At 38.1% G+C, this 23650-nt stretch overlaps 1 protein-coding gene and 1 long non-coding RNA gene across 4 annotated transcripts in view; one reads left to right on the forward strand and one right to left on the reverse strand.

Moving 5' to 3' along the window:
• mettl15 (methyltransferase like 15) overlaps positions 1 to 23650 on the reverse strand; it is a 225612-nt gene that overhangs the window by 88533 nt on the left and 113429 nt on the right. The window lies entirely within an intron of this gene.
• LOC118227372 lies at positions 1946 to 23072 on the forward strand. Its single transcript, XR_004765265.1, has 4 exons — positions 1946 to 2564; positions 13313 to 13400; positions 21724 to 21776; positions 22089 to 23072. It is a non-coding gene; the product is annotated as an uncharacterized LOC118227372 (long non-coding RNA).

Genomic DNA, 23650 nt, shown 5'->3' on the forward strand with positions numbered 1-23650 from the left:
GTGTGCTAAGGTTGCTACACCTCATGTGCTTACATTTGATAAAAAATTGTTGGAAAAAATGTGAGCAATATAAAAACAGAAGCTAAACCGTGTATATCTACAAAAAAAAAACATGTGAAAGCTATTCTTATATTTCAATTCACTCTCTGTGTCTCCAGTCCTGTAGATCAGCATTGCAAAAATAATAAATAAAAAATGTAATAGCTTGTAAATGCTAATCACACTCATATGAATAAATGGCAGGCAATCATCACTTTTCTTTCGGTCACTTTTCTTTTAGAAGTAAAAGACTTCCAGATGTTATGCAATAGATAACCAAAAGCACACAACCTTAGTGGTAGCAACATGTTCTCATTTGGAAAGATTATGCAGAGTATTGGAACAAGCATTCCATAAAATGTAAATTCAAATAGGTTGCACGAAAGGCATTATGAAGCATGCAAATAAAAAATAAAAAAAACAACTGAATGCAATTTGTTTTACATTTAACACCCTACATATAACATTTTCACAGCAGATGGGGTTTCATTAAAATAGCAAACTCATTGATCCCTGGGGTACCTGTATTCAGAATTTAGCTTCATGCCAATTTTGCTTGGAGTAGGCAGTGCCCTTAAAAGGTGGGTAAAACAAGTGCAGCCACTGACCTACAACTGACTATATGGATTGACACCAGGAAAGTCCTGTTTCTTTGATAAGAAGAGTTGTACTGTGCCCTAATGGCTCAAAATGTGGGTCACAAGTTATGCTGTGAGGAAACAGCTTCACAGTCATTTGGCCAGCGGTCCAGTGCTCACCTGCATTCATGGATGCAATGGAGTCCTTTTGCTGGATTCTCATATACGTGAAAAGTGAAAAGTGGCAGCTCAGTCAGTGTTAAAAGCAATAAGAACCCTTTGCAAGGCTACACACAGGCTTACACATACACGCACAAAAGTTACATACTGTATATATAATGTATATACAGTGTATATATATATATATATATATATATATATATACACTGTATATATATAACATACTGTATATCATTCTCAGTTGAACACCACCCACTCTCTTATCTTCACCCCCGACACTATAACACTTCAGCTCTCTCTATTTTTCATGTGGACATGTTACCACCGCCAGGACTGTTGAAAAACCAAAGTAATTTCTTTGGTTGCCAAAGGAGTAGACTGTTGCTTTTCTCCAGGCCCTTTACTACTTATTCATTAGTTTGCCAAAGGCTAATTATTGTTCCTAATGATCTTTACTATTGTTCCACATATTCTCATGAGCAAACAATTACACAGCCTCTTTCTTCAAAAGACGTGTTTCACATACCAATGAAATCCAAAAATTATATTTTAAAAATGTAATCCTCAGAATTACAATATTGTTAAAAAACTACACAACAGACACTTACATCTTCAAGCTCTTTCTAGCCAACAATGGAGCATGCCGCAGAGAGCATGTAGCTTTTTAACGATATTGAAATCCTGAGGATATAATTTTTTAAATATAATTTCTTTACAATAAATTGATATGCAAAACATAGCAAACCCATTTGTGATAATAGCAGTATTGTACACTCAGAATTTTGTATGGTCACATAAATGTGCAATATGTCAACAAGATAAATCTGGCCCATTTCAAGCAGGGAATTTCGGTTTCAATATCCGACTGATAATGGTATTTTAAATCTGAAGCTGGGGTTATTCTTTACCCAGCTATTGTACTGGTCAAATAATTTAACTTTTATTCCAATACAGGCAAAATTTGGAAATAGTTAAGCTACATACACAGCACTAGAAAATCTAGTTAAGCTAGTAGCTCTGCTACTTGCAAACAGTGGATATATCGAACACAAGTTACTAGATACGACACGATAAAAAGCATTCGGTCAACTTTCTATTTATCTATTCTACTTTAGTTAGCGAGCTATGGGCTACTGTTGCTAAGCAGGCTGCCATAACAAGTCAGAGCTAACAAATGAGTTAGCAAGCTAGTGCTGACTAGCCAAACTAGTGGCAAATATAATATGTCTAACTAAATTCTCAGCTAGAGCTAGTCAGCTAACTACTCGCCTTATAATTAGGATTGGTAGATGTCCGGTTTTCAACAGGAATGGCCAGTTTTTAAACTATTTGTGCAGGTCCGGTTTGTGATACTAACAGGACAATATAATGTCCGAGAAATTAGCGCTTTTTCCAGATTTACAATTCGCTAGAAATTCATGTGCATTAGAAAGTTACTGCAACAAGACTGGTGTTAAATAAACGTAGAAATAAATGTAACATGCTATATTTAATTGCTCACTAAGGGGGAATCCACCGATTCGAAGGTAGATGATGGAAAAATGTTGAAGAGATATAAGAATATCACACTTGCTCAGAACCCACACCACAGAGTTCAAGTGTAGCTGGCCAGTTTACGTAGTGCAATCGCTATGCGCTTTTATACCCACACTTTTTTGGCTTGCGATTTACTATTAGTTTCTTCATAGTTTCCCCCGGGATCCGGAAGTGGATGTGAAGTGCTGTCTGACATCTTCTCACCACACACTGGAACGGTAGCACGGCCAGGTGAGTCACACTGAGGTAAACGCAGAGATTCTTCCCAGAGCACCAGAGCCATCCCATTCACCGTTGAATCCTAAGGTTTATTATAATTGCCGCGTGACGAGATGGCACAGCAAAACAAACAAGCGCCCAAGGGTGATGATTTGATGGCTTACACCCATTTGGTGATTTCTCAAACCGCTGTCGACAGGCAATTTTTCAAATTTTCTGTCAGAATGTGAAGCTCCGGCTTATGAGCGGGAAGAGTTCACCTTATATCATGCGCTTGAAGGTTTAAATCAATTCATTGTTGACAGAAAATGATCTAACGAGTTAAGTAAACGTCCATCAACTCAGGCCACTATGACATGTCAGAGCGATAGAATGATTCAATTTTTGGAAAATCATTTTGGAGTTTCTTATACCACTCAAAGATACATACATTCAAGTGTTGATTCACACAAAAATTATGTTATGGAAAAGGGGCAATAGGTAGAAAATTTTTACCATGAGTAAAATACCTAATGGAACGGTTCTTTATCCGTTCCAATTGGTACTCCCCGCCCCCGATCCACAGAATGTTCAGATGTTCAGATGGCGACAGCAACCATAATCACCCAAAATGACTTGTGTGATATGCTATGGTATATTGTTAATTCTGATTATTATTAATTATTCATGATCCATTATTATTATTATTATTAAGTAGTGGTTACTGTAGTAACAGATATATCTTTAAGCTTTTTATTTTATGCAGATACTATACACATATCTGCATACCTTCCAATTCTGACTGAATGTAATTTTATGACAGAAGTTCACATATTTAAATTCTGGATTATGGCTGAATTATGTAAACAAGTACAAGAGCAGTTTATGGCACCAATAAAAGCACTATTTTTTCGGAAATGCTCATTTTTCAATATTACTGCCACAACATTCAATTCATGGTTACTAAAGCTAAAAAAAAAATAAAGGTTACTAATAAAGCTCACAAGTAATCTGTTTCAAGAGTGCAATTGAAAGTGAAAATGAATACAGTTTTAGGTGAGGTTACAGGCTGTAACCACATTACTACAGGCTATGAGATAAAAGATGCTCAAAATGACCTGTACTGCAAGTCCTCATTTCACTCCCAAACATGTTCTAAAGTACAAGCTATGCAGCCACACTGGTTAGGTGGTGTCTAATTAGTTTCATACCAACAATACAATCTCATCGTCTTTCTTTTGGCTGAATGAACTGTCAGAAAAGCAATCATGCATAAAGGGAAGGCGATTTCGATCTGCACAGCAATTTGCTTCTGAATATGCAGGACATCTCTACTAATGTATTATATGGGAAGCTGGGACTGCCAGGCCATTTGCATGGGCTGAATTAGGATATTGTGGTTCAATCTGACCATGCAGAGTGCTGCCCCCTCTACATTATCATTTGAATTTTTTGTAAATGCAATCTGCTATCATTATAATGCCTATCTTCTCAAAACATAAAGGACAGACCTGCTAGTGAATGGAGAAATTGACTCATTTGCAACATCAGGGTCACATTGCCAAGGTCAAAATTTTTGGCGTTTTGCTCAAATACATCCAGGTCAGTGTTTGGGACAATACAGAAAGGGAGAAGGTGTGTGTGTGTGTGCGTGTGTGCGTGTGTGTGTGTGTGTGCGCGCGCGTGTGTAAACTACTATATGTGAGACACAATTTTTGTTGTTTTGGCTCTGTGCTCCAGAGCACTGGATTTTAAATAAATCAATGAATGTGAGGTTAAAGTGCAGACTCTCAGCTTTGATTTGAAGGTATTCACATCTATAGCGGGTGATCTGTGTAGGAACCACAGTCCATTTTATACATAATCCCCCCATTTTAGGGGAGAAAAATTAATGGGACAAATTAATATGATCTAATATAATGAAATAAAGTCAGATTAGGCTCCAACACATTATTATCCAATGCACTGGAGTGCAGAGTCAAAACAATAAAGATTGTGTCACTGACCCAATTTGCATTTAACTGTACATGTGATTAACACAACTCACACCTACTTTATAAAGTTAAAAAAGAAACAAAATTCATCTGAATAGTCAGTACCATCACAAGAACTTTGGCCTAATGTTAGTAGTTTTGATCTGATGAGCAGTTCAGTACGTAAGAGAATACTGGTTTTACTGCTAGCAAATGAGATTACATGCTGAATACACTTTTACTTTAGGGACTGGCAACATAAAAACCCTCCACTTGCTTTCAGTATACCTGAAAATAAACAAATTAGCTAACAGCATCCATTTAATTCATTTTCTGATATGGGGGAATCTTCTAACCTTGTATTAACTAAAAATGTTGAGGTGGAATGAAAACAACTGTAAAGTTTAGTTTGTTCTGTAAACTGTCCTGAAAAAAGAAAACTACAAAAGATCAGTCAATTGAACAGACAAAACATTCAAATAAATTGTAAATTGACAAAATTACTACATTACTTGCCCCAATTAAAAATACCATATTTAAAGCCAAGATACATGCTGCTTTCTGCTTTCATTAAGTCTACTTACATGGATTACATCATATGATACCCAAGACTCTTTTTCCAGTCAATTTATATTTAAAAAAAAATCTAGGCTAGCAATGCAGAAACAATTTGAACTGAAAACGCAGAGAATGGTAAATTAAGTTAGAATATCTCATTTGGTCGCCAGTTAAAAATGGCCTTTTAAAAACCTGAACCATATGTTTACAAACACAATGGAGCAGTGTACTTTGTGACAGCTGTCTAACTCCAGCTGAAAGAGGTTGACAGTTAATCTGTATCTAGGAAAGATAATCTGTCTCCAGGAGGGAGAGAGTTGCACATCAATGTAGATTCACAGAGGGTGTCTGGATTCTCAAGGAGCACCAGGAACATTAAGCAGTTTTGGACTGTCTTACTGCTTAGTGTGGAGGGAAATATATTTTTTAGTACTGTCGCCCAACGCTTAACGGAGTACCTCCTGAAGAATCAGGAGTGGTCACTCAGTTGATCAGGGAAGCACACGAGGGGGAAAGAGATCCATGCAGTGGCTGGACCTTACCACCCAGAAGAAAGCCAAGTATCAGTACTTGGTGGACGGGTGCCTTAGAAAGGGGTGGTGGGCACAGTGTTTGCCCATAGAAATGGGCTGCAGGTGGTTTACTGGTTATTCACTCTGTAAAGCTTACAATTTATTGGACATCACAGGTGCCCGCAAAAGGAAGGCCATCAGGACCACCACAGAGGCTGTAGAGAGGGTCTCAATAGGGCTGTGGATCAAACGAAGTGATCCATGGCTGAATTATTATTCTTATGATGATGATGATGACGATGATTAATATTATTGTTATTATTATTTGTGGTATTATTATTGAGTTCACCTACATTAAACCCAGGAAACCTGACCTGGTATGAAACTGCACTCACGACACCCAGGGTACCACTACATTCTTACACAAGAGCTTAACATATAATGCACTTCTAATGACATTTCTAGTAACCTATAGGCTTAACTTGTAGTGTGTGCAATTAGATTTTTTGGATCATATGCAACATATTGCAGTGACAATGACACAACTGCTAGAAGACTCAGATTTATTTATTGACAGGGCAGTTAACCCAGGGCTTGAAATATCCACCAAAAACCATAAACACAGGGTGGCAGTCCCTTACTTAGATATCAGGAAAAGGAAAATAGCTTCCTAATATCTCGCCAAGTACATAATCAGTGACAACATTAGCAGTACATGTCGTTCAGGCTAGTAACAGCAAATGCATTAGCTAGTCTGTTTATTCAGTAATGCCTGTTTCGTATGTCTCAAACTGATATTATTTGCAGTTACAGTAGCTAAACTAAAGGATAGTGTTACTGCTAGAAAATATGGTAGATAAACTTAATAGATTGTCACTAATTTGTGTAACTACTAATTTCATTAGCTAGCTAGCTAATTAACATGATAGCTAATGTTAAGGGGAAAAACGGGCTTATTTCCTCCTCAAAGCAACACACTCTACGCATTGAGCCATGCCTAAACCCTGTGAGCAGGCTGCCCCTCCTTACAGCCAAGTTTAAATGTTTAATAATGATTAAATTATATGTCAGAAAGTTGTATTTTGCATGGTGTAATACAGATTTTGTAATGTGTAAAACTGAATTTAGTAAAATCTCATGTTATAATTAGGCTATGCTACACCATATTTATGCTTCTGGATGAACTCGGAGCTGTAGGTCCCTGGCCAGCCCTTGTCATACATTGTAGATAATCATGAGCCTGTGCGTTGAAGTTCTTTCACTGTTCTAAAACTCACTGAGTTTTAATAAAACTAAGGGCTGGTGTAGCACCGCCCCACCATACATGTAAACAATGAGCTAGCTAGCAGAAAACAGGTTACAGCCTATACATAAATTGAGCCTTGACATGCTAATAGGAGTCAAAGCTAGGCCATACTCAAAATGAGAAATCTATGGAGATACTATCCAGTATGTCACATTGTTGTGTAGAAAAGAGAAAGATCTGTAATTAAAGTTGTTTCATTTGTGTAATAATTCAATGTTTTTTGTTAACAATGTATTTTCATCGTCACTGGTGTCCCTTGTCAGCTCATGGGACTATGCCCCACCAGCCAATTACTGAAAATTACCATTGGAAGTCACTTTTTTGCATTAATGTCACATTCACCCTTATTACAAACATGAATATTTATATGGGTATCATGGGTCACATTTTCGCTTATTACAAACATGAATATTCATATGTGTATTATGGCTTTTCTTACATTGCAAGCCACTGTAAACTGATTGCTCTGAGCAAAGGAAGTGGTCATTTTTGCTGCTGATGTACTAGACTTCCTCTGTGTCCACCCACTGAGTGATTTTTCATCCTTGGCAACTCAGGGCTAGTTCAAAAACACTCTTCCAAAGATGAGAAAGACTACTTCCTCTTATTTTTTACCAACTCATATCAGATGTGACATTGAGTAATCAAAGGAATCACACATTCATCCAGGCATGCAAATCATATTTTCATTTGCCTCCCAACTGGTCAACAGTTATTCAACAGAAGGTACTGATATCATAATTGACGTGGTCCACTGTATGGGGAAGTACCAAAGATAGCATTTCAAATCAACAACAAAAAAGGAAGAGAAGTGGCTTACCATACCAGAGGCAACTTTTATTTCTACAGTGTACTTTAATACTACAGCTCTGTTCCAGAAGGGCTTATTGTCCTTACTTTATTTCTTTTGTCAACAATAAATGCTCAATGTATCAGATTCACAGCCTGATTTTAGTATTAAAAGAGATTCATTGAAATTAATTGCAAATAATATGATAAGCCTATCACATTTAGCATTAGCTTATTCATATATTATAGAAACCTTTCTAAACTATATTGTTTTCATTGATGTAAATCACTGCAATATAACATTGACTAGTGCCTAAATAATGTTACTATCAATCAACAGGAAGTATATTCCTCTACATGAACCACCTTGCACTCATATACATTTACAACATGATAAACTGGACCATTCATGCTCAAATTATTTGAAACTTGATAAATACTTTCTAGAAATTGCTTCCAGGTATTTTCTTCTGGAAATGTATTGTGAAACATATCTGAATTTTAAGTCTTGCACTGATCTTTATCTGCTCATTTGCCACTCTCTTACACATGTAGACAGTATTTATTTGAATGAATGCTGATTAACAGATTTAATATCTGGGCCCTGAGGGCAGGTGAAGAACAGTGAATGTCTCTTACTTAGGAGCTGGCTGACTCGCTGACTCCCCATTGTTGAAATGTGCATGAGTGGTGATGTTCAGTTGGTGGCAGTATTAATCCATTGTAGAAACGAGCACGAGTGGTGGTGGTGGCAGTATTAATCGTAAACGACTAGCGACAGCAGGTTAGTATGATCATTTTTAAGGACAGAAAAACAGCGCAACTGTGCATGTGAAATGGAATGGTGTATGTGTCATAGGTGGCTAGCAAGTAAGTATTATGTTAATAGCCTACAGCATGTTCTCCATTTGTTGGACAAGTTCAAATCAGCAACGAGGCTGAGTGGGGAAGTTCAACACAGAAGTGTGACATTAATATCTGAGTAAAACGTGGCTTGGACGGGCAGCATATTTGCAAAACCTTGGATTGTTCGGTGCAATATGAATGTCATCAATATTTCATAGCCTATGTGAATGTTATATTGAACGTGATTTTGCAATAGCTAACTATTGCTAAACATTTGTGGTGGTATTGTACAGTTGGTGGCAGTATCTTAATGGTCAAGATTGTAAGTTTGTTGTAGAACACTTCTGTTAATATTTGATTAAATTTCCTTTACATCCCAACAGATAAAAAAAGAAAATCTGGAAATCAGAAATCAGCCACTCCAAATCTCACCACACCCGAATCTTAACAACCAATCAGGACAGTTCTCTGCCCTTTGCGCCTGTCTGTCAAACCTGTAGCAGAGCCATGGCAGAGCAGAGGTAACATTATGCAGAGACAGCTAGTGCTAAACCTGGACCTCCAAACGACATGAAAGTCTGGTACTACCATGTCGTCTTACATTTAAAATCTTCAAAACTATATTTTACACCGAACTTGACATTGAGACATACAGATCGTGAAAGCCAAAACATGAAGTAGGTGCTACATGCAGGGTTCGTACGGTCATGAAAAACCTGGAAAAGTCATTGAAATTTAAAATGCAAATTCCAGGCCCTGGAAAAGTTATGTAAAATAATATTTTTTGAAAAGTTTTGGAAAAGTAATGGAAATATAGCTAAAGTTGCATCGAATATAATTACTAATTAATCCAATCATAAAAATAGTATGTATAGTAGGCCAATAAAACGTAAATTGGCTCGTAACCTTCGCGGTATTCAGGTGGTGTGAGAAGTTAATTCGGTCCTGCTCAGTCTGTTTACAGGCACGCCTCTGCTGATGTAGCAGTTAGTAAACGTAGGCCCTACTGTGCCGACAATATGCCAGGGGAGTGCAGCTTCAATAATATATCAGGGCTCGAAATTAACTTTTTAACTTGGTAGCACTGGTGCTCCCAACTTCAAAAACTTAGGAGCACCCACCGAAATGTAAGGAGCACCAACAATATATGCAATAGATTTTTTTTATTGATAAAAACGACAATATAACAGTACGGTTTACAAGTAACAGTTAAACTGTCACGCCTAAAATGTGTCGACTCTTCAAGAAATTGCATGTTATGCATTCAAACGACAAAGCGCTTCTCGTCACATTAATACCGCTAATTAAATCAACCGCCAGTAAACTGCATAGGAGAAATTAGCTGTTTCAACCGGGTCGCTACACAAAACGTCCGCTTCAACTTTTCAGCTTTCGATAACGCTAATAAATTGAACATAAACTTTTGTCTTCAGGTAACATTAGTTAACGCGTTAGCTCTCTGTGTCGCGTGACAGTGGAGTGCAGCGAAAGGGAGTGATTGAAGGCTAATATTAACCTATTTAAAATCAGCATTAAAGGTAAGAATGTCAAGCTCACGATTGGTTAGAAGGGTCACCGTCAGCTCACAAGGCACATACTGAGTGTACTAACTAGTGAATGTACAGAGAAAGAGACGTTCGACTGGAAAAAGAAAAAGAAAAAAAAAAGGTCGCACCAGAACAATTGTTTGCACTCGCACAAATGCTCCCAATTATATTTCAAGGTCGCACAGATCAAATTTCGGGAGCAATTTCGAGCCTTGTTTGAGACATTGACAAAAATGTTAAACTATTCGAATTAAAATATGAGAGAATGTATCTAAGTGTGTCTATCTGGTGTTTATTTGTTTCAGAGAGGCACCATATGTTTCAGATGCAGACCTAATTTTACTTAGTGTTACAATAAATAATTTTAAATCGTCCCGCTGAGATAAAGTCATTTGTTTTGTTCATGGAAATTCAGTTAAAGGTTGTGGAGAAGTCATGGAAAAGTCATTGAAAATCATTGGTGAAAAAGTGTATGAACCCTGTACATGTGACTGGTGACAAACAGCAGTAGAATGATCTCAGTAGTTTAATGGAACTCCAGTGCTAACTACTCATCTTATGTTTAAAACCTTTAAAACTATATTTTATACTGAATTTCACTTGAAGACAGGCAGATCATGAAAGCAAAGACATTTGAGTAAAAGGAGATAAAACCCATCAACTTGTACCTGCTAATGCAGTTGAGCTGATTTAGTGACTGGTGTCAATAAGCTGGCTAGAGTTAGCTAGCTTCCAAATGATGCGAAACTCCAGTGTTGTCACCTTAAAAGCTGTCACCATTTAAAAGCCAAAATATTGTTCTGCTAAAATAAAATGAAACCCTAAACAGCCAAAAATTAACATTTTTAACATAAACATTGATTGGAATTGGCCATAGTGACTTACTGATTATGACAGAACGGGTCCTTGCTCTCTAGTACTCAGATGTCAGGCAGCGTGCATGTGTTTGGAGGGAGGCGCTTTGGAAGGAGAGCTGTGGGGAGGGGGTGGATTGTTTTTTTGTTGATTTTTTTCTCTTAAAATCTAGCTCTCGCTTGCTTGTTTCTCCAAACATACATACTGCACCTTTAACAATCAGCATCAGGTGAGAGAAACAATTTAAGGACAAAAAAAACCAAAAAAAACCAGCGCTAATATGGACGTGAACATTTGCTAGTTTGATTGCTAGCTGACTAGTTTCTATATAGGTCAATGGCTAGTTACAAGTAGCTAACATTTAATGATGCTAACAGCTTAACAATGGCTAACAAGCAACTTAAGCCGCGTTTCCACCAAAATTACCCGGAACTTTTAGTCCCAGGAACTACTTTTCAAGGAACTAAAAGGTTCCTTCAGCCCATGGTTGTCTGCGTTTCCACCGCGGTCTAAAGTCCCGTGAAGATTAGGCAAATTAGCCCACTGACGTATGAAAAAGCGGCGTTGTCGTCCGTCCATCTGTCCTATGATTTCTTCTGTAACCCCATACTACCACCGAAGTAGCCTACATTATTTTCTAATAACCGGAACAGCCCGGAGGGGTTTATTCCACTTATATACAACGGGCTACCAACAATGACTGTATATGGTTACTTTTGTATTTATTGATTTTTATCGATTTAATCACCTGGAATTGAAATATTCTTCTGCAGCCGTTTGGGCATATTTTACCGTTGTCAAGCAAAAATGTCGTTGGTAGTTGAACTTGGACCGTTGTTATGCAACAAATAGTATATAACAGGCCAATAGTCAGATTGTAACTGTTTTATATATCCTCTCAAACATATTCATTATGTTTTTATGCGAACATTCGCTTTCATGTCTTGACATCTGAAGCGACAGAATGCATTCACATTTCCAATATAACTGGCAACAACAGCAGAAAACATGCACACGTTGTAAACAATTTGCTGTTTGATTACTTTCTCATCGTCAATTCCATATAGGCTAATCGCAAAATGACAAGAATAGAACGAAAACTCGGACTTGCGTGAACATTTAAATTAGTAGTGGTACAGCCACCGTTTGCTTTCCTTCGAAGTTACTGCTAGCCGAGCAGCGAAGTGTGCCCTCCAGATGCGAACCATGCACCATAAATTAGTCCATAGTCTTCCTGGTCTTTTCGTGGAATTGAAGAATGGCAGTAAAATGGAGTAAAATTACGGCAGTCTGAAAAAGCTAAAGGGACGATTACTAGAATTAACCTGTTATTTTAGCCGGACAAAAAGTGCGGAAGGTGATTTCCAGTTTGCTTTTACTGTATCACCTCATGTTAATTACGCAGAACTACCGCATACCTCACATAACTGTATCAAACGTTTTGAGTCAATTACAACGGGCTAACAAAGAAAATCCGGAAGAAAATATTCAGCAACCGAATGAATCCGTTTGAATGTTTTGGTAGCCTACGTAATATGCTGTCCCAGCACGAATGCTTAGCATTTTATAAAACGAATACTAAAGCAAGAAATGAACAGAAGAGCACACGTTATAATTCCAAGACGTTGGCAGGCTATAACCAAAACTAGGCTACTGCGCCGCATAACATACAAGTTTGATTTGAAGTTATTATGAAAATAAATTGGTTTGCGGCTGCATATTTTCAAACATGGCGGTTAATGGCGGAAAATAAATACAAAAAAATGCTGCGAGTACTCGACCAATCAGAAATGTTCAGCGCTGCAAGCTCCACCCAAAAGGTTCCTGTACTTTCGGAAAGTACTACCCCCCGAGCAGGAACTTTTTGGGGGGTAAAATAAAGCCCCAGGAACTAAATTTAGACCCTAGTTCCTGCGGTGGAAACGCGGCTTTAGCTAACGTCCGTATTATCAATAGCCCGAGACCACGTTTAGGTAACACAATCGCAAGGTATGATGCTCACCATACCTTAGACTCATAAACTTTGTTTTTGTTAAAAATATGAATAAAAAGTGATATAACTTTGACTTTAAATAAAGAGGAAGTACCTTTTGGAACCTATGTAAAAAGAGGGTCCACTATCATTTATGGACAAAAAGTCATGGGTCAAAGGTTCCACTTTCTGACAGACTGTATCCAGGATCCAGCTGCACTAGGCTTGCCAAGTCTTGTTTTCTTACAATTTATTTTAGTGTCTGAAGACAATTAATTATACTATGCAGAAAATATGCTTAACATGTAAATGCTCTTTTGGATGAAAATATCCTTAGTTATTTTGTGTTGTCTTGTATATAATTTTGTGTAAGAACTGTATATAATTTAATGTTTTTGCAATGTGTGTGCTTCTCACCTCCAGGGAGGGGCCCCCTCAGCACCTTTTCATTAATATGCAGTACCTTCTACATACCCTTGTCCTCAGATGACTTCTTTTCCAATTTTTAAAGGTAGACTCAGTTACACTGAATAGTCAATTACATTTTCAAACCCCTCTTTTTCAGCAAATTGTTGTTCTTCTACCACCCCCCCCCCCACCCCCAAATATATTCATGATATATTTTTAAAAGGCTATGAGCTCTATTTTGAAAGGGCAAAAATCCCTGTCTTGCACAAATGCAGCTGTTTCAAGGGCATATTGATATTTTGGGGTGGCACAGAGGGCGAAAGTATATTTGCATCTATGTTGATATTTTAATGACGTTTTTTCTAGCACATACAGATTCCACCACCAGAAATTTGATCTTAGCACAGGGCAACCATGTTCTGATAATACTTGATAGGGGACTATTACGGGGGGGGGGGGGGGGGGGGGGGGGGTTAGGGTTAGGGTTAGGGGGGGGGCTTCACAGAATGGGAGTCATTCCACCATAGATGCTACAACAATCCTACCATCATATTTAAATCTATGATAAGAAAGCAGAAAATCGTGGTATATTTATTCATTACCATTATTCTCACATCTTATATTTGCAATTAAATGGTATATCAGGAAGCTTATGATCAAAAATACAGCAAGTAAACAAGTGATGTTAATGAAGTAATTTAGGTCCCTCACAACTCAAATGTGTCAATGTAGTCTTGAAGTTCACACAAGCAAGGCAAACCATATTGCGTATGTGCACCAGCAGAGTCAGTTTGTAGAAAGGTACATTTTCTGTACAGTACAACATGGTGACACTGGAGCAAAAAAAATCTATAATCTTTAACACCCCCTACCGCACGCACACACACGTATACACTCTCTATAGAATGTTGCAAGCCCATACATGTTGCACCTGCCTCAACTGCAGATCTGTGAGAATGCCGCTTGTGCCTTGTCACATTCACTTACCTGTCAGTGAAAGGATGACAGAAATTGCATCACTCAATAATGCCATTTATGTGAACCGTAAAAGGGTCCATTCTATGAAAGTACAGAGGGATAGAGCTCTCGTTATGCAAAAATGCCACATATCTCACATTTGCCAATTATTGCTAGTCTACACAACTCGTTTATTATCACCAACATTTATCATTCCACAGAATTGGAAAGGTAACCATAACCCGATTAGATCACAATCTTTATATTTTCGCAATCTGGTCTGTTGTATCCTGCTAAATGATTTTGATCAACTTCAAGACAGCTTCATAATTTCCCATCATTGGTTGTCACTGGTGCTTTGTGTTACTAAAGGAATGTGTGAAATGCCTCACATTCCTGTCGGATATCTGGACAGTTTGGTAGTACGTTAAATACAACCCTCACCTTAAAAAATAACTGTATGTGCCTGCAATGAGAGAAAAGACATATTGAGGACCTTGTTAAAGTACAAGAGTGTACCATCTGCAAAACATTGTCAATTCTTAGTAAATAAAATATCAATGAACAATATTTGTCTGTAATTTTGTCACAGAAACAATAAAATTTGATATCCTATTTAATGGACAATCAAGTGCAAGAGTAGCTAATAAGAGTCAGAGCAGAGAGCATACAGTGTTACAGGCTATACCTCCCATAGAGGCCTTCAAATAATTACCTATCAATGCTACTTCATCCTCTTTGCTGTCCACACTTTCAGGAAACCTTGATACATTCTGCCCCCTCATTTCCCAACCTGCAAAACCATCCTCTTTATGCCCAATGTCGGTTTGATACTCTAAATGTAGACAGGTCCAAACTACAATCCATGCAAACAAAATGTAAGAAAATCAAACCAGCCCACTGACCTGGCTGCTTACCAGTGGCTTCTCTCTGTTTTCTCTACTTTATATTTTGAATCCAACAACAAAGCTGCCACAAACAACCTATGCATTGTATTTGCTATCTCCTCTCTACTTAGCCCACCTCCACCTCCCTATACTCTCATAGCCAAAGACTTTGCATCCTATTTTAACTCCAATATAACTGACATCCATAACTCTGTACCCATGCCCACAAGGCCACTACTCCTGCCAATCTTTCAAGTATCTCAGCATTTCTGGCATATTTCAAAGCAGATCTCCTCCTGCAAGCATTAAGCTACTTGCTTGCTTGTCTCCATCCCCTGTCCCCTTCTGCAGTCCTCTGCTCCTGCACTTCTGCTATTCATCGCTAGATTCAACTCCTCCCTGAACACTTTCACTCAAACAGGCTTAAGTAACACCCTTACTCAAAAACCAACCATGGGCCTATCCACAGCCCAAAACCCTCAACTAGTATCCCTCCTCATTTTCCTCTCCAAAACCCTTGAATGGGTTGTATCCACTTGACAAACATGTTATCTGAATCAGACCTCCTTGACCCTTATTAGTCAAACACTCAACAGACTGCTCTTCTCTGTGTAAAACAAATGCCCAAATCAGCTAAAGCAGGATCCCAGTCCTTTGTCTTAATTCTGCTTGATCTCCCCACTGTGTACAGTTGGTCATCCGGTCATCTAGGCAGCCCTGACAGAAATAGGCTTCACAGGCAACGCCCACAATTGGTTCTCTTCATACCATTGAACTTTCACCTCGCATGACTCCACTTTACGTCAAAGTCCCACTGTATTTCCATGGAAGATCCCCAGGGATCAGTTCTCAGCCCCCTCCTGTTTTTTGTACAATCAGGCTCAATAGTATGCTCCCATTGCCTACCAATGTTATGTTGATGACACACTGTTTCTCTCCTTTCCACCCACAGATGTACATATAGCCTCATGCATCAAAGCTTGTCTAGATGCCATTTTGATGATCAGTCAGTATCTCAAAATCAATACTGTCGAATCTGAAATTACTCTATACCAACCAGCATCCCTCCACACCCCCATTGCCCTTGGTAACACAATGTTTTCTGTATCCTAGGCTGCTAAGAATCTTGGTACAGTCCTTACATGTAGAATTACTACAAAAAAGGCCCCAGCAGCAGGCCCCAATGGACTTATTACCAAATATAAGAGCTAAGCATACAGACTCCAAGAAGGTGCAAGGTGCAGAGTCAAAAAATTTCAATAGGAAATAGCAAAAGAGGACCAGAACAATTGCGCTCCAGAGATTAAGTAATGATTACATTTTACATATACCATGTGGAGGTTAACATTTTGACCCATAGGCTAACATTGTCAAAACAAGATTATTTACACAGGTCCATTCAAAAACTTCACCCAAGGGTTGCCATAATTGTATGCCCAAAAGTATTCAAGTATTTATCTAAAATCACTAACTTATGGACATGTTCTAAGGCTGATATGCATGGTACTTATGTAGGCTAGGATTCAGGAAATATTTGTCTAACACTGACTGACACAGTCGGTGCAGTTCGGCAGCTTCAGACAACCAAGCTAAAACTCAGTATTACTTATATTACATTACAAACCTTTAGTAGATACTCTCGTCCAGAGTCCCTTACTAAAGTGGAGAACATCAGTGTTTGACTCAATAACACATTAGTGCTTTGTTCCTGGAGCACACAGAAGGCTTATTTATAATCAATAATTGTAAAGTGTAAATACCACTTTGTAGCTAACCCATCTTTACGCAGCAATGGTGGAGGGGGGGACTATGTGGTGTGCATAGTCTGATGATCTTTTGAAGACACACTGGAGCAGTCACGTTAGCTGTCTGATAGACTAGTACCAGGGTTTTGAGTTTGATGTGAGCTGACACAGGTAGCCAGCGGAGGATGATGACATAGGTGAAAGCCTGGGGAGATTGTAGATTAGGTAAGCAGCAACATTCTGGATAAGTGGCCTGATATTGTAGTTATGGTTACCGACGAGGAGAAAGTTGCAGTACTCCAGACTGCGAATGAGCAGTGACTGGACTAAGGACTGGGTTGAGTAGGTGATGAAGAAGGAGAAGATTATCTGGATTTTGCTGAAGAATCTGCAACCCTGACATTCCCTCGTGGTTTTTAGCATAGCTGTCCACACCATCAAAGATGAAGAGGGAAACACAGCGATGTCATCCAGAGTGAAAGATCAAGGCTGTGAAGTACAAAATCTCAGTTTTAGCCAAGATAACCTTCAGATGATGATTTACCATTCAGCTCATCTTCTAGCAATAGTTGTGTCATCAGCATAGTAGTGATAAAACTGGCCGAGACTGAATATAGAGAGAGAGAGAAAAGGAGAGGACGAAGGACTGAACCATGGGGAACACCTTGATAAGTGAAGAGTTCTCAAAATTGCACCCCCATGCAGCCTGAAAGGTGCAACCAGTTGAAAGATGTGGCTTTTTGCCTTCAGTCTTGTCTTCAAGAAGTGAAACGCATGTTCAGGTCAGGAGATTAACTTAGTCAGCCAAGAACATTCCACATTTTGGCCTTGAAAAATTCCTTGGTTGTATTAGTAGTATGTTTGGGCTCATTGTCCTGCTACAATGTAAAGCACCATCCAATTAGTTTTGAGGCATTGTTGTATCTTATCATGAGCAGTTGCTTTCTTTTTCCACACTTTCCTCGACCCATCACTTTTGTACAGGTTAACACTTGTCTCATCTTGCCATAACGCTTTGTTCCAGAACTCTAGCTTTTTCATGTACTTCTATTTCTAACACACTCTAACCTGACCGTTTTGTTCTTGAAGCCTAGCATAATCTCTTTATGGTAGTCAATGACACATCTATGCATACATTCTGTAGAGGGTTCTTGAACTGTTTGATGGTTGAAAATGGGTTTTTCTTCACAATTGAAAGTATTTTTTAGTCATACACTACAGTGGTCTTCTGAGAGCTACCAGGTTGTTTGCTATTGCTGAGCTCACCACTTCATTCTTGCTTCTTAACAAGGTACCAAACAGTTGATGTAACAGGCTCCTTCCTTTATCTCCTGATATAGTCAATGATAAGACTACGCCCTATGTCTCAAATCAATTTACTCTAATCAGCCTCACAATGGTCTAGCATTGACACTTCTTTGGACCTCATGTTCAGACAGAACAGCAACAGGCTCCAAATGCAAATTCCAAAACTAGAATACATTCAAGACTCTAGAATAAACTCTGCATCATTAGGTTATGCTTTCTTCTGCATAAACTAATGATGCAATGACACAAAGACGACCAAGTACTGCACTGTACTTCAGAGGAGAGAACATGCTTGTCTGCATTCTCTTGAATTGATAGCTGAGGCTGCAGCAATGAGCACTGATGACAAGACTGAGCATTCTGAAGTGGGTGGAGAAGAGGAAAAGCATTCAATTAATAAATAATAAAATATACAGTTGAGGCCAAAGGTTTATATACACCTAGGCTAAAGATATTCAAACTCAATTTTTCAGAACTCCACATATTTCATGTTACCATACATTTTCTGTGTTAAGTCAATTAGGGTATTGGCTTTATTTCCATAAGAGGTCATTTCAAAATAATAGCTAAGAGACAGATTTATTGCAGCTTTTATGTACTATATCAGATTTTCAGAGCGTCAAAAGTTTATATACACTTTGTTAGTATTTGGTGGCATTGCCTTTTAATTGCTGAACTTGAATGAAACGCTTGGGGTAGCCTAGAACAAGCTTCTCACAATACTTTTTTTGCCCATTCCTCCTGACAGAACTGGTGTAACTCAGCCATTATGTTACAACTTTGGAGGTATGCTTAGGATCATTGTCCTGCTGGAAGACCCAGTTGCGACCAAGTTTTAACTTTCTAGCTGATGTCTTGAGGTGTTGCTTCAGTATTTTTAGATAATCCTCCTTCCTCATGATGCCATCTATTTTTTGTAGTGCGCCAGTCCCTTTTCCAGCAAAACACCCCCACAACATGATGCTGCCACCCCCATGCTTCACAGTTGGGATGGTGTTCTTCGGATTAAAAGCCTCACCCTTTTCCCTCCAGACATAGCACTGATCATTTTGGCTAAGCAATTACATTTTTGTTTCATCTGACCAGAGAACACTCCTCCAAAAGGCTAGGATCACCTGCAAACTTCTTTCTGGCTTTTTTTGTCAGTCTTGGAGTAGGGGCTTCATCCTTGCGCAATAGCCTTTCAGGCCATGGCGATGTAGGATTCTCTTAATGGTGGATGTAGATACTTTGGTACCTGATGCCTCCAACTCCTTCACCAGTTCCTTTGTTGTTGTCTTGGGGTTCAGTTGAACCTTCCGGACCAAAGCTTGTTCAGGCCTGGGAGTTAATTTGTGCCTCATTCCTGAACGATGCAGTGTCTGTGTGCTCCCAAGATTTTCATATTTGTATACAATTGTTTCTACAGATGCTCATGGTACCTTCATTTGTTTGGAAATTGCTCCTATAAAGCAACCGGACTTGTGGAGGTCCATACTTCTTTGGCTGAGTTTCTTGGATTTCCCCATGGTATCAAGGACAAAAAGGCAGTGGCTCTAAAGATAGGCCCTTACATACATACACTGGTGCCAGTGAACTCCCAATTAACTCCTAATTATGACAATTGGCCAATCAGAAGCTTCTAAAAAGTAATTACATCAGTTTCTGGAATCTTCCAGACTGTTAAAATAGACAGTCAACTTAGTGCATGTAAACATTTGACCCTCTGGAATTCTGAAATAGTGAATTAAAGCTGAAATAAATCTGTCTCTAATCAATTGTTTTAAAATTACCTCTGATGTGAATAAAGTAGATGCCCTAATTGACTTGCCAAAAGAAATGTATGGTAACATTAAATGTGCGGAGTTGTGAAAAACTGAGTTTGAATATCTTTAGCCTAGGTGTATGTAAACTTTTGGCCTCAACTGTATATATGGCGTCATACCCCAACTCCCCTGATGTTTTACGGGACCCATGCTCTGTAGATTTCAATATTACACTAACCTTTCCATAGCACATTTAAATGTCAAAATCTGCCAGTTCTTTTAAGAGTTAGCTAGTACAATATCTCATAATTACCGCAGTATAGGATGTTCTGTATAGTTTATGGTTTACATATTCAAATGTCACACTTGGGTATCTTACTACCCTACTCTGAGTGGCAACAGTACCCAGTGCCTTTTTATGAATTAAATAAAGCTCAGCTCTCTATCTTAAGTTAAAGAAAAAAATCTTTAATTTCTCTTTAACAAGTGTAAGTGCCACATCTAATCATATTTATCCCTGATAAATAAAACTCGGAATATATAGGTAGACGCCATACAAATTCTCAACTTTTTTGTAACTTCTCCTAACACCATGTGAAGTCTCTAAAATCTCACAAACCTCTTGTTTAACAATCATCCCATTGTGGAACATTGATTGTCTTATTTAATCATTTGATCACCCAAGTGAAGCTTGAAGCTTCTAAGCTTGTGGATTGACTTCAGAGTAAATGTGCATGAACACCTGAAGAGATTTGTGATCTGATTTCTTTTTTGAATGATCAGGATTATAGTACGCAGTGAGTTCTTAAACAAATTCATTAGAAGTTTTTACACATAAATGATTTTGTACTGTTATGCTTATTTATTAATTGCATTATTAATCCAGAAACATATTTGCAAGGTGCTTTTTTATTGTTCATTTTTTTCCACACCAAAACAAGACAAAACATGATTTTTTGTAAAAAATAAATAAATAAGTTGATTGTGCATCGCTATATGACTGTATTTAAAAAATATAAACAACACTGTCTTATGGAAGTGAATATACAATTAAAAGGGAAAATAATATTTTTAAAAATACATTCATTCATTGCACCAAGGAAATATAATTATCTTTTGTTGACAGAGGATGCCAAAATCTTTTTTTGTCTCCAGTGGTTGTCTATTGTTGTGCTTTGGACATGGTTTTACGGTAAATTGCACTTTTCATTAAACCATTTATATATTTTTTTGCAGTGAACCAGGTACTGCTGAGCTTTTCCACTAATAATCTTCTCCAGATGTGATTACAGCATCCATGTTTCACTGTTGAAACTTCCCTTTAATGCATCAAAATACTGATTTTTTCTAGTACTTGGTGGTATGATTGATTGCTCTTCAGTCTAATAATATCTGAGATTAGAGTGTCTAGTGTGCCTTGAAATGCTGGTTGCATGCCTCTCAAATGGTCAGGAATTCTTAAAGGCCCTATATATAGCTCAAAAGTATCTGTTCTTGATACAAAAATAGAAACACTTGACTCTAGGCAAGGTATTTAGAATGTATGTAATAAAACATAAACCATGGGTAAATACAATATGTTTTGCAATGTGCTTTGCTAGGTTAATTTGGTTTGTTGCTAGGGCTCTAAAAAACCTGCATAAACAATGGCACAACAACCCAAAATCAAGCTTTCTGAATGTTCAGTCCAGTTTTTTGTCTTATTATTGAAGCAGATATGATGCTTGCCGCTTGTATTGATGTCATACCTTTAACAGCTATATGTGAAAATCTATTAATTCTAGAGGCAAGTGACCACCTCCACAATTCCCCCACAGAGCTGCAGTTGAACAATTATGTAAGTTTAAATGAATATAATTTAAATACTGTTCTTGTATTTTATACTTCTATGGTACAGGAGTATTAAAAAAGTGATGTGAGAAAATGGAGAAAATACACACCAACTCCTGAATGTGGAGGCACAACGTAGGCTGCTAGACCTTTTATACAAGCTCCCAATCATACTGGCTAATTGCTAGATTTCTGTAGCTTCTCTCACTTCTCATTTTGAGTGGGCGTCAAAGGGTTTATTGCTGGGGTATATTGCTGCTGACGGAATTGTATGTACTGATTTTTTTTCTTCTCTCTCCTACGTGTGCTTCTGTTACAGCGATTCCCAGGAGAGAGGTTTCCCCAGAATCGACGTCAAAGGATTCCTACCCACGCTTTGGAATTAGGAACATCTCATTTTCATCCTCCCTCATGCACACACACACTCTCTTATTAAACGATATGAGCTTGAGGCACCTTTCTCTCCTCTTTAACTCTTCAGGGCACTCATGAATCCCTCCTGCACTGAGCAAGTAACTCAAAGAGGCAGTGTTCCCTCTTGGTAAAGTCGTGGGCTGCCCTGAAAAATGAGATTCAGGCCTACCAGCCAGACGTGGGCGTCCGGAGTTCCTTTCTCTATGACTAAGACTAAATGTGGATGGATGGTGAGATAAGGGGCTGTGGCAGTTTTTATGTGACGAACGTTTGTCAGAAAGAGGGGACGCAGGGTACATTTTATCGTTTAGGATAAAGGAAGATTGATATTTTTTCATTGAACCTTCTTGCTGTTTATATATTTTTTTAAAGTAACACAGTACAACAGAACTACAAAAAACATAAAAATATAGAATAACTTGTGCATTTGCAGCTGCATGCAGTAAGTAACTCCTGAGCTGAACACCTGCATTTTGAAGGGAATACTGATATACTATGATTTCCTGACAAACCCATCCTCTGTGTATGACTAGAAAACAGGCATTGATAAACTGGGCTCTACTTTCACACATGGTGTGTTGTGAACCGCACTGGCGAAATGGTATTTTCTTCACAGATAAATACGTGCCAGAGCTGTTTGGTAATTCCCTGACTTGCCATGTGCAAAAGTGGAAGGAGAGTCGCTGCTGGGGGTGTGTCAGTCAAGATCGAGAAGTGGACTGAAATTCTGGTGCATCTCATTGCAATTTTTTGGTCCGTCTGGTGTGTGCTTTGCGCCATCGCCTCCCACTGTCTACGGCCATCCTTTTACTGGATTGCAAATTTCCCATGCAATTCAAGCATTATCATAGCCTATTGAAAAGCCAATAAACTGTTTTCGTGGATCATATATTGTCCAATTTTACTTCGATATAAATCCCAGAAGCGGGGCAAATGCATACTTTGCATTTATTTCTCATAGTCTTTTTATTATTTAAATTCCTGTACTCATTTCTATTTTTAATTGTTTATGGCTGTCCTAATACTGCACTGTGGTCCCTGGGGTACTGTATTTTGTTCTTGTTCTTATACCCATCTAATGAGAAGAATGACAATAAATGTAACTTGAGCAATCTTTTCATTACAATTGACTATTGTTAATGCTACAGCACTGGTACAAATTATGGACAGACTACATTTATAAGTTTGACAGTTAAGCCAATATTTTGCAACAATCTATTTTTGGTATAATACATGCAATATGTAATAAATGTTATAACAACAAAACACAAAAAAGTAGAAATAATTATCATCTGAGTTACAAGTAATAATCATTACAAATTCCTTATGTGTTTGTTCATGGTCTACATAACTGAGCAGTCTAAGGTGGAACTTTTACAATCAGCTTGAACATGTCTTGCTTTGTCCAGTATTTCTCTACACATAATGATAATATTAATGCAAAGAAAAATAAATAAAACAATAATT

The sequence above is a fragment of the Anguilla anguilla genome, chromosome 5 (assembly GCF_013347855.1).
Source record: "Anguilla anguilla isolate fAngAng1 chromosome 5, fAngAng1.pri, whole genome shotgun sequence".
NCBI lineage: Eukaryota > Metazoa > Chordata > Actinopteri > Anguilliformes > Anguillidae > Anguilla > Anguilla anguilla.